The following is a 14,546-nucleotide window of genomic DNA, read 5'->3' as shown; positions in this document are numbered from 1 at the left end:
TATCCTCTCCAGACTCATGTGGAAATTTAATTGCTATTGTAGCAGTAGTAAGACATAAAACTTTTATGGGGTGATTAGGCCATGATATGACACAGCAAGAAGGACCTTGCAAGATACTGACTCCTCACATCTTAGATTTCTCAGCCTCTAGAATTGTGAGCCAATACAATAAAATGAATTTCAGTTCATTATAAATTACCCAGTCTTAGGTATGTAGCTATAGCAGCAAAAATAGACTAAAGCAAAGACATATAAAAATTAATAAATTGTAGCATTATAGACATGTTTTATTTTTAAAAACTTCCATTTAACACACCTAGTTCAAATCATCTGCATATAATTATATATGGTAACCTGAATCTGTGAAAATAGAAAATCAACTCTTGTATTCACTATATCCTAGAATCACAATTCTCTCAAACACACACTATTCCCCTCTATTTTCAGTGTCTTAACAATGGATATTGGTAGGTTGAATTTTCTGATAACTAGAAAGAAACTACATGGTCTTTCCTGGTAGACCAGCATGTATACCCGAGTGAAGGTTAAGGTTAACTTAATTTTCACTTCAGTTGAAAATCAATTCTTCTACCTTTTTGTCATAATCCTATCAACTACACAGAGAAGCTGTTCTATTTGAGAGTTATATTTGAATTTGCACAGGGAATTAAATTTTAGCTTTCAGGAACTGAAAGTTTTTATAAGATGACAGGACCTTTTTGTCTGTATTTACTGTAATAAGTAGTGACCCTAGAGTACTAAGGGGGTTTTCATAAGGGATCTTCGGTAAGAATAAAGGGCAGCTGGAAGAGGAATTCCAGTGTACGTGGTCTTTCTGCTGCTGGGAGACAGTGTACAAAAGACACTGCTAAACTCCCATAGACAGAAACAATTGTATTTTTAAAAAATAATTGAAATTTATGTATTGGCAATAAAATAATCATTTACATCTCTCTAGTAGTTTTTCTTAAGCTGTCAGAGATTTTTTCCAATGAAAACCAAATACTTTATTAGGTTATAAAATATTTAGCATACAAGTGCAATAAGAGGAAATGAGCTTACCATTTTCCTGAGATAGCATTTAAAATTAGTTTATTTGCTGAAATTCAATTAATTAACAAAGTTAATTGGGACCACGTGTGGTGGCTCACACCTGTAATCCCAGCACTTTTGGAAGCTGAGGCCAGTGGATCACAGGGTCAGAAGTTTGAGACCAGCCTGGCCAACATAGTAAAACCCCATCTCTACTAAAAATACAAAACAAAATTAGCAGGTCATGGAGGCGAGGGCCTGTAATCCTAGCTACTTGGGAGGCTGAGACAGGAGAATTACTTGAACTGGAGAGGGCAGAGGTTGCAGTGAGCTGAGGTCACCCCACTGCACTCCAGCCTGAGTGACAGTGAGAGACTCCATCTCAAAAAAAAAAAAAAAAGACAAAAGTCAGTTGGATGACAAGGAATCTTTATAGAATTCAATTAGATGAAAAGACAAGATTCTCCTTTGTTTATCGAGTCTCGAATTCTGAGATTTTCTCCCAAGTTCAGTGAGCAGAGCATGGTAGATGGGGACACAGGGAGGTAAGAACAAAACGGCATGAATAAGAAGTTGTAAACCTAGCCGGAGCCTGGTCTCCATGATCAATGTTGCCTTTGATTTCGGAAGTGCTATAGAGGCTGCTCAGCTAATAGTTTAGAAATTTTCCTCGTAACTTGTTCAGTGTGGGGCTGTTCTTTATTCATACCTATTACTCTATTCCTAACCTTTTCCATTCGACTGAGAAACCTTCCTCTCAAAAGTGCCCTTCCGGATGGTGGTGTCCTTTTTCTTCGCTTCTGCTTTTACTTACTTGAGGTGGCCTTTTTTGCTGCTAGTTTTGCCCTTTTCCTTACTCTTAGAATTATCACTATTAGAGAGTTAAAGAATTTCTTATGGTTAGGAAACTTTCATTTTTTCAGTCGAGAATAGAACATAAATGCACTTTCTTTCAAATGCTAACAGTTTTCTAGGTTATGCTGCCAAACAAAGGCATTGATCTCAATATATTGCCTTAGAGCAGCTGATCAAAATCAACCTTCAAAAACCAACTCCTTATCTTCATTCTAAAAATCCAAGTTATGAGGGCTCCCTCACAATTTTATTTATGGTGGCTTTCATCAGTTCAAGGTGCTATAAAAAAATATCATACCTTGGGTGGCTTGTTAATTAAATTTAAAAAAGTATATGTTATTGTTTGGGAGGTTGGAAAACTCAAGATGAAAGCAAGGGTGGATCAGAGTCTGGTGAGAGTCAGTTTCCTGGTTCATAGTCAGCTTCTTGCTTTTCTTCACAGGAGGTTTATAAGTAAAGGCAGATTTATTTTAAAAAATCATAGAACTTAAAATTGGCTTAAAGCAATGATTTATTAATATTATCAATGAGTTGAGTATATTAAAGAGCTTTTAGATCATTGAATATCACAAGCTTTAAGATAAAAGGTTAATTTTTTATTTGAAATACCCGTTGATGACAGTTTCAGTATTTATCAAATTCCTAACAATCCTGATTTCTATATATTGCACACTTCAAGTGATTTCTGTCCCATTTCTTATTTTCTCTCTTATTCCAAAGAGAGAGTACCCAGGGACTGTTTTCTGTATTATTACTTCACTTTTCAGGCATTTTAATACCAGTCAACCTAAACCTATTTCATATAATTTAGTACTCTGTAATGTTGGTCTATTTTTAGATCTAATATTCATATTCTTAACTACTTTTGACTGTAGACTGTGCCTCTGTACATGTGTGGGCGTGCTGAGACAGTAGGTTGCTCCACTGCAAGGATGCGTGGCCAGAGACTGTAGTATGGTGATCTTCATGTGGCCCCATCACCCTACCCTACTACCCTGCTTTTGACTATATCTGAGCTGACTGAAACAATTTCCTTTTCCTGTGCTGCATTGCTTGAAATGCTTCCTCCTAATCCTTAGAGAGAAGTTTTGTCTTTGGGTCATATCCTCCCCCCAACCCCACCAAATTTTCTTTACTATCCCTCTTATTCAGTTTACCTCATAGTGACTACTTAGATAACCTCTGTCACACATTCTTTCTAAAGTGTTTATATTAAAATGTAAAAAAAAAAAACAAAAAAACAAAAAAAACCTTTCAATTGGCAATTTGAAGAAGAACGAAAATTATAAAGATGGCAATCAAATTTACCTTCATTTGAAAATTTCCACTCCTTTTATTTTAGTGATTTATTGTATGTGTGAGACAGAGAGCAAGACAGTTGCATATGTATTTTGAAATCTGTGTGTGTGTGTATGCAGGAAAAATTCTTTTGATAACAGAAGCAGTTATAAGTTTTAAAATAGTTTATATTCAAACCTATAACCATATGTGTGACAGTATGACCAATCTACCCATAAACATATTTTATAATTACTTAATCATTTGTAATGTTAATATCTCTTCATATCAGTAGTTTTTAAAAAATAATTTTGCAGTAATAGAATATTCTATAATATAAATGCAACATATTATTAATATTATACGACTAACAGTTCTTATGCCCACTGAACAGTGACATACGAATACACCAAAACCACAGGGTTTGCAGCAGAGAAAGAGTTTAAAGATGGTGGCCCGGTGGAGAGATGGGAGAATACCCTCAAATCAATCTCCTCTGGGATTTCTGGGCTGGGTTTTGTTTTTTATTTTATATTTATTTATTATACTTTAAGTTCTGAGGTACATGTGCAGAATGTGCAGGTCTGTTACATAGGTAAACACATGCCATGATGGTTTGCTTCATCCATCACCCCATCATCTACATGAGCTAGGATTTTTAAGGGTATTGTGGAAGATGAAGAGCCAGGAAGTTACGATTGTTAACTGGTCCATGATTTTACCAGGAGTAAAATCATCAGGATGTGGAAACTGTATAATTTTGTGAGTCAGCTCCTCCTAGGATCAGATCCTTCAGACCAACTAGTGTCAGTGGTTTCACAGGAAGCAATACCTAATGGAAAAATCATTTCACAGTGTTTAAGTTGTTATCCCTAGAGTAGTAAAAGAAAGCCATAATCTTATGATAGTGATTCTAGGGCAATAGGCGAATATCCACTAGGAAGTGGGTCAGAGAGCAAGCTGACAATGAATGATTAATGCTCAGTGTACTGCAAGCTTGGTTTATTTTTCCTTCTCCTCCTCCATGGTTCCATGATGAATTTTACAAAGTTTTTAGGGATAATTTCATCAACTGTTTCATGTTCATAATTCGTATCACTTACTGTTAGTAATATAAATTTCTTATAATGAGAAGTGCAAGTGTCATATCAAAATTGAAATAACTGCATCAAAAGTTATACCCATTAACAAATCTATACTCTTCCTAAGTTTCACAAATTGCTTTTCAGAAAGCTGTATAATTTGGAATTTTTTTGCAGTAGTACAACTTTGTTTTTAATCATCTTTTATGATGATAAAACACACATGTATCTGGATATATGCATATAAATAGGTACATGCATACATACAGAGTTACAGGGGAGAGGGTTGGTAGCTAAATGGCTTTAAAATTGTTTTCTTAGCTATTATTCTTGAGATGGAATATCACCTATACTTTTAATTTCTATACTTTTCTAAATGAGGGTTTTCAGCATTTCCAATGTTTTATTATATATGTTCTTGTCAAATACATCAACTTTTACTAAAAATTTCTTCCCAAACCCAAAATTATTCATTTGTTTTATTCCTCCATTGCTGTGATTTTAGTTTCCTCATTTAACTTTTCAATCTTTCTGTAATTCATCGTGGTACATATAGAGTAAGGATCAAATTTGACTTTTTAAAATAAATCAGTTTGCTTATTGGAAAAGGCTCTAAACTTTTCCCTTTGGTTTATAAAGCTCCCTTATAAAGTGCACATGAACACATGCACACACTTAGTCCCACACACATGCATTCATTCACATCTACAGTAGGGTCACCTCGAAGATTATGTATTTGTTGCCTATTTTGTGGATTTTAAAAATGAATTTTTAAAAACTATATAATATGTAAGGCCTTAGATTTTATGGTCCTTCTAAATAAAGTATTAGACTATTTTTCGTGTTTATTCTTTCAGATAAAATTTAAAGCATTACTTCAAGTTAAAAATACTCAGTTTTTATTTTATTTAAGCTTGCACAAATCTTATAAATTAACTTTCAAAGAATTGACATTTATGGAATAATTTCCCTTCCTATGTAGGAATAAAGCTCTGAGGAATTATATAAACAACTATGGAATGTAATAATTGGAAGAGTTTTCCATCTTATGGGATATAGAGGAAATAATTACTTCTGTCCTGAATTCAAAGTAAAAATGATTGAATCATTTGTACACTCCTTTGACTTGCACCCTACGTTATCAGCCAGTTTTCTCTTCCTGTGGACTCAGGCTGTGTCAGAGGCAAAGGAAGCTTGTAAAACTCCAGGATGGATACTTGTCTTAGCAAAGCTATTTTTTTGTTTATAATTCTATTAAATAAAATAAGACAAAATATTTGTTCTATTGGTCACATTCTATTGTAAAAATTGTGCCTTCCTCTTTTCTAATACTGACCGCTTTAGCTAAAACAGAAAAAATATCACAGTATGTATTGATTGGCTTTGATGAAATGAGTTTTAGTATATTAAAATTTTAAATCTTAGCTTTAGAACTGTGGAAAAAATGTTGAATAAGAGTTTTCAAGAACCTCAATGGAACAATTTGGTGGATGAGGAGGATATGAAATAACTTATTTTACTGTATTGAGTGCTTTTGTAGATTCTATGAGGAGGTCAGAGGAGATGCACTCTCCTGTTTCTGTATGCCAGAGGTACGTCCTGGACCCTTTCCATTTTCTTAGGTACTATGCCAGGCCTGGGATCCCCACTTATGAAGCTAATTTATTATATTATCCCTCTAAAATCAGAGAACCCACAGTTTCAGGGTTCAGGGTTCACATGCCCTACTAAAATCTAGGTGAATGTCACAGAATGTACTGTCAACAATTTGGAATTTAATGAATAAAAAAAATGAGTGCAGGAACATGGAAATGGGATGTATTTATCTGCTGAAAGAGAGGACATGAGAAAGTATTTATAAATTATATGTTGACATAGATAGGAAGGTGGATAGGTTTGTATTACTCAGAGTGTTGAGTAAAATACAATAGAAAAATCAAGGTCCAGTGCAGTGGCTCTTGCCTATAATCCCAACACTTTGGGAGGCTGAGGTGGGCAGATCATTTGAGGTTAGGAGTTTGAGACTAGCTGATCCAACTTGGTGAAAGCCGTCTCTACTAAGAAAACAAAAATTATCCGGGCATGGTGGCAGGAGCCAATAATCCCAGCTACTCGGGAGGCTGAGGCAGTAGAATCACTTGAACCAGGGAGGTGAAGGTTTCAGTGAGCCAAGATCATGCCACTGCACTCCAGCCTGGGCAAGAAGAGCCAGACTGTGTCTCAAGGGGCGAGGGGTGTGGGGTGTGGGGGGCGTGGGAAGAAAATGTGAAAAGAAAGAAAAAGCAAGCACATTTGTCTTTTAACCAACCTTGATTGGTTGCCCAGAATTGGCCTCATTATATGAACCAGAAATATAAGTGCTAGGCATTTAGCAGTTAAGAGTTAAGTTCCTGCTTACATTCTATGGTGTAGATGAGTTCTTATGGTTTAATTTTTTATTGTATGTTAAAATCTATCTCATTATAAGGAAGAGACAACTAAATTAAATGCTACCACAAAAAAAATATATAGGCTGTAACACTTGAGTTAGGCCAATAATGCTAATTACGGGGATTTATGCTTATCAACTGTTCCTAATCATCATGCAATAAATAATGGCTTTTTATATCAACAAACGTCAAAAATTTTTAGTAGGTTTGGATAAGTTGACATTTCTAATTTTTCTCCTGATTTATCTTTTAATATAAATATTCTGGAAGCAATGGATTCAAACCAAAAATATCTTTGTATCAAAAGTTTAATAGAAGTCAGCTAAAAGACGTCTACCATTTAATAAAAATAATGGTTGAGGTTCTAGGGTTTATACAAAAGACTTGTACACAGATCACTCAGAATTTCAATGACATCTATACACTATTTATTAACATAGTATGTTTAAATACTAATATTTTTGAGGCTTATATATTATGGTCATACATGGAATTTAATCTTGGAATTTTAACTTTTGCTTAAAGATTTTAATTACAAGCAGAAGTATTTTCTACAACATTATCAAGAATGTATTCTTGTATAAACCCTATGGTTTGACAGCACCCTTGGCAATATTACATTTGTAATTGTAAATATTACCACAGTACTACTAAATGTTGGTATGTGTGGGGAAATAGAAATAGCTTGAAGAAAAAGACATATATATATATGAGTCTTGAAAGAATACAATTTATTGATCATCTACCTGATAAAGAAATGAAAATTCAAGTAACCTCAGTCTCATTTGTAAATTTGAAATGGTTTTACATAATGCTGATTCAATCGTTATTATTTATGTAACATAGTCATGTTATTACATGTCATATTTAATTATAACAGTATGAAACTTGTAATTAGTGTGAGCCCATCATTAACAAAACCAGCAATACATGTTTGCATTTCTGTGAGTTTGCAAATCTCTGGTCTGTGTTAAAAAAGACTTATAGAAATATCTGAAAATCTTTGTAGACTGAATTTATAACAAGCTTAAAAGTAGTTTATTTGTTGAGATTCATGACTAAGCAAATAGGTATTTGTCAGATAACATTTGAGGCAGACCTTAAAAATTTGGTAAAAAGTTTCTAAAGCAATATAGGGCAGGGGATAAAAAGCTTCTTGGGCATCAGAAACCTCATGAACTGGGATGTGGAAGCAGGAAAGAATTCATTGAAAACTAGTACATCTTAGCTATACTAATGAAAATTTGGTATATTAGAAGCTATTAGGCTGAGGACAGACCAATAACATAGAATTTGTCATTTACTTGGAAAAAAAAATTGGACCCACAGGATTTTATGCATTTAGACAATTAACCTTCATGTATTTGACACATATATACCATCCACATACCCTCACCCCCCCAAAATGAAAACGGTTATGTGTTAAAACGTAAAGACTATGACAGTTCTTATTCACTTCTCTTTTTACAGTTAACTCTTTCACTTAGGTTTTTATGGCAATCTGTATTCACATGTTAGCACAGAAGTCATTCAATAAAATGTTGATTGAGATATAACCCACCTATCATACTATTTACCCAATTAAAGTGTACAGTCCATATGTTTTTAGCATGTTCAGAGTTATGTAACATCAATACAATCAATTTTAGAACATCTTAATCACTCAAAAAAAAAACCTTCAGATCCATTAATAGTAATTCCTTATTTCCTACACCTTATATTCTCCCCCTTCCCAATACCCCCTGGCAATTATTTGTTTCCATATATTTTTAAATGTTCAGAATAGAATTAATTTTATATGTTACTGAAAACTTTGGTATCAACTACAGTACTTAAAATCAGTGCCAATAACCTCATGTATTATCTTTGAACAAATCGCTGCTGTGAAATGAATATGAACAAAATTCATCTTGCCTTTGGATTTTCCTTGCTGTCTTTGCTTATTTTTATACACTTTTCATGTGTAATGTTGAGATGGCTCTGTGAAGGTGAGCTAGGTTATGATTAAATAGAATAAAATAGGTAACTCACAGATACTGTGAAGTATAATAAAGTGTTTAGTTACTTCCTGAGGTTGTCTTTTTCAAATATTTTAAGTAAATGAAGTTACAGACAATATCAAGCTATAATTCATATTTTCTGCCTCTGAGAGGCCTTATAGAGAATTGTGAGAAATGTCTGGTTAAATCTTTGCTCCTGTTTGGGCCCATTTTTAACTGTATCCCTCGCCCTCAATCAGCTGTCAGGCATTGATCTATTTTCAAAGTTGTGAACACGTAAATAGCAATCTTGTCTCAGGAAGACCTGAGTTATTTGAATTCCAGTATTTAAAGGCAAATGTTTCCTCCAATTCCTAATAGAGAATGTGTTAGGCAGACATCTCCTGAGACTTGCTCAGAATGCAATCAGGCATGTCTTGATTTGTGTAGGCAAATCTCTGCAATTGCTGTATTTCTTTTAGAATAAAAGAATGTGCCCCAGATGAATAGACACATTAGGATTTGCCCTTATTTGGAGTTTGTCTTTCTCATGTTTAAACATGATGCTATTTATACATTATTATTTTTGTAGAAGAATAAATACAACATTAAGTATTTATTTCCATTTTAAATTAAAATCTTGCTTTCAAGCTTGGTAAGAACATGTGAGATATCTTTTCAACAAAACATTTTATATAGAACAGTCAAGAAATTATTTGAATATTAAAAGTATTCTTTCACATACATAGAAAATGTATGTGTGTGTGTGTGTGTGTGTGTGTTTCACATTGGCCTGGAGAATCACATTGAATAGAAAGTGTTTAAAAGTACCCCAAAATTTAAAAGTCAATAGCTACATGATCAAGGACCCCAGTATAAGGGGATTTTATGTTATTTTCTGTATTAAATATAATTAATCATGAATGTAATAAGCTATGTCTCCGATTTCTCACATTTATGGCTAGCTCATATAATCAAATCTCTTGAATTACATTTACTTCTGCAGGTAAGAAAAATGGATGTGGAAAACCAGACATGTTAAAACTCTCCATCCCTCTGTGAGATGATACTACTTCCACAAAGTTTAGAAAGCAAAATTAACCTATTGTTTAGATAAACCTAAACATATTCACAAATCTTTAAAGAGTAATACTTAAATTAATGGTCTAAGAAAATTTTAAGAACTTGAGCATGCACTTAAAAATAAGGTCCCAAGCTATTTTAAAAATTGCTTCTAATGTTATTCTGCTTTAGACTACACTTAAAAAATTGCAAGGGGGAAATAAATGCTTTTTCATATGATGTAATATGTGCTTAAGGGAATATAGTTTTAATATGTATTTTTTCATAGTGACATACACTTTTGATAGTTTAAAAAAATCAAAATAGTAGAGAATCCTTTTGCTTTGGTATGTCTTAGGAGATGAATAAATGTGATGAGTGTGTGGTAAATGTCCCTGAAGACACAGAGTTTATATATACTGAAGAAGTTATGATTTAAAACAAAATGTGGGCAAAAGTCTGTAGAATGTCCAAGTTTCATTTCAAATTGGTTACTGTTTTTCTCAGAAAGCAAGTGATACAGTATTTGCCTCTTAAGAAAATTGAATTACTAATCAGTAATTATAGTTCTCTGAATCCTATATTCTCAGTGGATTTGTATTACCTATCTTGGGGCATTTTTGTATATGAGGTATAGTAATGTAGCTAGGTTATAAAATAAAGAAAATTAAATGTAACTATCTTAAAACCAACTAGTATCATTCTATGAAGCCACTTTAAAAGTTTTTCTTCCCAACGGTTTTGTCAAGCAAATTTTATTAACCAAACATACAGTTCTTTAAAGCACAGGAAGTTTAAAATACAAGCTCAAGATCATAAAGACATAAATAAAGGTAGAAATAACATATGTAGGCTTCATAACTGTAAAGATCCTCTTTGTTATATATAGTCTTCTTTTGATAAATTGTGTAGAAAAGCAATATATATGGAATGTGCTAATCTTTAGAAGATTTTAAGCATCCCACATCCCCACTATCCTATGTGCTATAACATTTTTTGAAACATGAATTCAGTATGCCATGATATGTACTAAGGCGTGGATTGCTTATTAAAATATGTATTTGAAAATTTGGATATAACATGGAAATTCAATTATTTTATAATGAGATTTTAGAAAGCATGATACATGAGAATCTAGATTATAGAATAAAAAATACTGAGACATAATTATTCTATTCACAGTTACATGAACAATAAGAAACGCCTTACCATTTGAGACTACATAAACAATAAAATACATTGCATCAAAATTTCAAAAGTATAATATAGCTAAGGAAGAACTAGTGTCTTCTGGAAAATAGACAATAATCATAATTAGACCTTATAAAATGCTGATTTGGGGAAAGTATTAAAAGAATATTTAGAAAGCTTAAATTCTAAATTCCAATGTTTTCCTGATCAGAAGATCCCCTTTTTTTCTACTTACATCAGTAAGTTTAAATACTGTTTTTAGAAAATATATGCTCTCTTATCAATAGAGAGGTAAGAATACTGGAGAGTGTCATTTTAAATACTTGGATGATGAAAATTTCAATCATGCCAAGGGATTTTGGCATCATCATTATCTCGTGTCATCATTCTCAGCAAACTGACACAAGAACAGAGAATCAAACACCGCATGTTCTCACTCATAGGCGGGTGTTGAATAATGAGAACACGTGGACACACAGAGGAGAGCGGTGGACACACAGAGGAGAGCGTTACACACTGGGATCCGTTGCCGGTGACTAGGGGAGGGATAGTTGGAGGGAGGGTGGGGAGAAATTTCAGGTATAGATGATGGGAGAATGGAGGCAGCAATCCACCTTGCCATGAATGTACCTATGCAACAATCTTGCATGACCTGCACGTGTACCCCAGAATCTATATAGTACAATAAATAAATAAATAAATAGCAAAAAACTATTCAATTTATTTATATTATATCTAATAACATTAAAATACATTTATTTATATGATCATCTGAAAACAAATGTTCAACCAAGAAAAAAAATCTAGCAACAAATTATCCAAAGGCATATTTTATTGCTGTTGAGGCGTATGCCTTAGCTCTCTTTTATAATAAGAAATAGAGATTGCATGATAAGAAATATTTATTTCCTAAAGCCTTTGTCAATATATTTGGGACTCTGAGTTAACTTTCATTTCAGCTGAATATTTTGGTTTCTTATTTTAAGTAGTGTATACTTGCAAAAGATTTCAGTATCAAAAGGTGACTCCTGGGGAAAAGGTTTTAAGGAGATGTAAGTGGTTTCCCCAATTGTGCAGTAAGTGGAAAAATCCCATATAAATTTGGGTTAATATGCTCAGCTCTAAATTTCATTTAGAAGGTAAGAAATATTTTATTATGTATCAACAAAGATGATTATTTTTATAGTGACTTTATCTTTTAAATACATAAGAAAATGGGTATAAGAATATAAAACCAACAATTTATAGATCCCTAATTTATTAATATGGTATTTTATGGTAATAATAAAAGCAGAAAACATTTGAAAGCAAATGTGAGTGCCAAATATTTTGTAAGAAATCTTTCATTTCAAGTTTACAGGAGATTTGCATAGAGAGCTGTCTTCCTCATAAACTAGGAGGCATGAAGAACTGGATTCAAACACAAATCAGTTTAATCTAAAATGCATACCCTCAAGCAGTGTGCAATACTTTCTCCATTGATTTTATTTAACAATTAAACCACTTTTAATCCATTTCCAAATTTTAGTTTGCATTCAATACTGTTCAGTACCTTTCTTTCAAAGAAAACTTCCTTATTACAAAAGTAGCATATGCTAATTGCAAGGTATATAAAAAGTAAAAAGTAAATCAGAGAGAATGTATAAAATTACTTGCAGTCATATTACCCCAAAATGCATTCACTCATTAGCTAGACATTCCTTGGGTTTTTTTTTCGTATGTTCGGTATATATAGGTCCACATTACCTTGCCCCAAATAACTGTTAGGCTCCCTGCATGCTAGAGCTTCGGGCCTAAACAGTGAAAGGGACTAAGATTAAATGGTACCTATTATTATATAGAAATTGATCATGTTAACCATAAACTTATTTATTTGTTTATTTATTTATTTATTTAAGATGATGTCTTCCTCTGTTTCCCAGGCTAGAGTGCAGTGGTTTAATCTGGGCTCACAACAATTTCCGCCTCCTGCATTCCGGTGATTCTCCTGTCTCAGCCTCTCCAGTAGCTGCAATTACAGGCACTCACCACCATGCCTGGCTAATTTTGTGTTGTTAGTAGAGATAGAGTTTCACCATGTTGGCCAGGCTGGTCTCAGACTCCAATGACTTCAAGTGATCTGCCCACCTCAGCCTCCCAAAGTCCTGGGACTACAGGTGTGAGCCACCACTTTGCCTGTCCCCTTAACCATAAACTTTATGACTTAGTTTTTGTGAAAACATAATACACATAATTGACCAGGCTGTCAGTGTTCACATTACTGATAATACCTGTGAAGTATTCCAGTAAATATTTGTAATCGTTATTAAACACTTAGTTTCCCTAATTTGTCACCATTTATAGAATACTTAAAGAAACATAATTCAGACATTAAAAATATATTTTTGTTGTATAAGCCAAGACATAACCATACTGATTATATTTGGTATTCTTTAAAACAGTGTCTTTTGCCTAAATTTTATTTAGTCTGTCTGTTTGCCATGGTGATACTTACACCTAAGCCAATATATTTTTTCTTCACTAAGTCAGCCATAGCTTGAGAACTCTATAGAAATATAGATTCTGATGTAAAACTTAACAGATATATCTCACATTCATTTTCAATGCAATCTAGATTTCTTTTTTGTGTGAAAATCAGAGTTAACATTTTATTGCATTGCTTACTAATATTAGCTACAGAAAGATAAAGTGCATATTTGTCTGCTTTTGGCATAAATCAGACATTTAATATATATTTGAATAGCAGACAAATACAAATGTTTTTTAATTTCTTTACCAATGTTTAGTAAAATTTTTATTTATTTGAGATGGAGATTAAGGTTTCACTCTTGTTGCCCAGGCTAGAGTGCAATGGCATGATCTCTGCTCACTGCAGTCTCTGCCTCCTAGGTTCAGCCTCACGAGTAGCTGGGAATACAGGCCCCCACTGCCAAGTCCAGCTATTTTTTAAATTTTTAAAAATTTTATTAGAGACAAGGTTTCACCATGTTGGCCAGGCTGGTCTCGACCTCCTGTGATCCTCAAGTGATCCATCCACCTTGGCCTCCCAAAGTGTTGAGATTACACTCGTGAGCCCTGGCATCTGGCCAATATTTAGTAAAGTTTTATTGTACTTAGTTTTGTTTCTTTCAAACTTGAGTCAATAGAACTATGCTTATTTACATGATTACATCTTTTAAAGAGTCCTTTTCTCATGTTAATCCTTCTAGTAAATTAAGTATAGTATCTATAAACGTAATTTTTATGCAGCCAATACAAAAATTACTTAAAAAGAGTAAGCAACCTCTTGGCTGGGTGTGGTGGCTTATACCTGTAATCCCAGCACTTTGGGAGGCTGTGGCAGGTGGATCGTCTGAGGTCTGGAGTTTCAGACCAGCCTGGCCAACATGGAGAAACCCATTCTCTACTAAAATACAAAAATCTGCTGGGTGTGGTGGCACAGTCCTACAATCCCAGATGTTCAGGGGGCTAAGGCAGGAAAATTCCCTGAACCTTGGAGATGGAGGTTGCAGTGAACCGAGATGGAGCAACTGTGCTCCACCTGGGCAAAAGAGTGAGACTGTCTGAAAACAAATCGAACCAAAAAAAGGAAGCAATCTCTTTCTCCTCTTCATAAGGAATTATATGATAATTTCTCT

At 33.6% G+C, this 14,546-nt stretch overlaps 1 protein-coding gene across 4 annotated transcripts in view; it reads left to right on the top strand.

Annotated features, from left to right (window-relative positions):
• CADM2 (cell adhesion molecule 2) overlaps nucleotides 1-14,546 on the top strand; it is a 1,069,796-nt gene that overhangs the window by 187,981 nt on the left and 867,269 nt on the right. The gene's annotated exons all lie outside the window — the stretch shown is intronic.

The sequence above is a fragment of the Cebus imitator genome, unplaced genomic scaffold, assembly GCF_001604975.1.
Source record: "Cebus imitator isolate Cc_AM_T3 unplaced genomic scaffold, Cebus_imitator-1.0 Scaffold168, whole genome shotgun sequence".
NCBI lineage: Eukaryota > Metazoa > Chordata > Mammalia > Primates > Cebidae > Cebus > Cebus imitator.
Note: the sequence above shows the minus strand (reverse complement) of the source record. Positions and strands in the feature narration are given on the sequence as shown.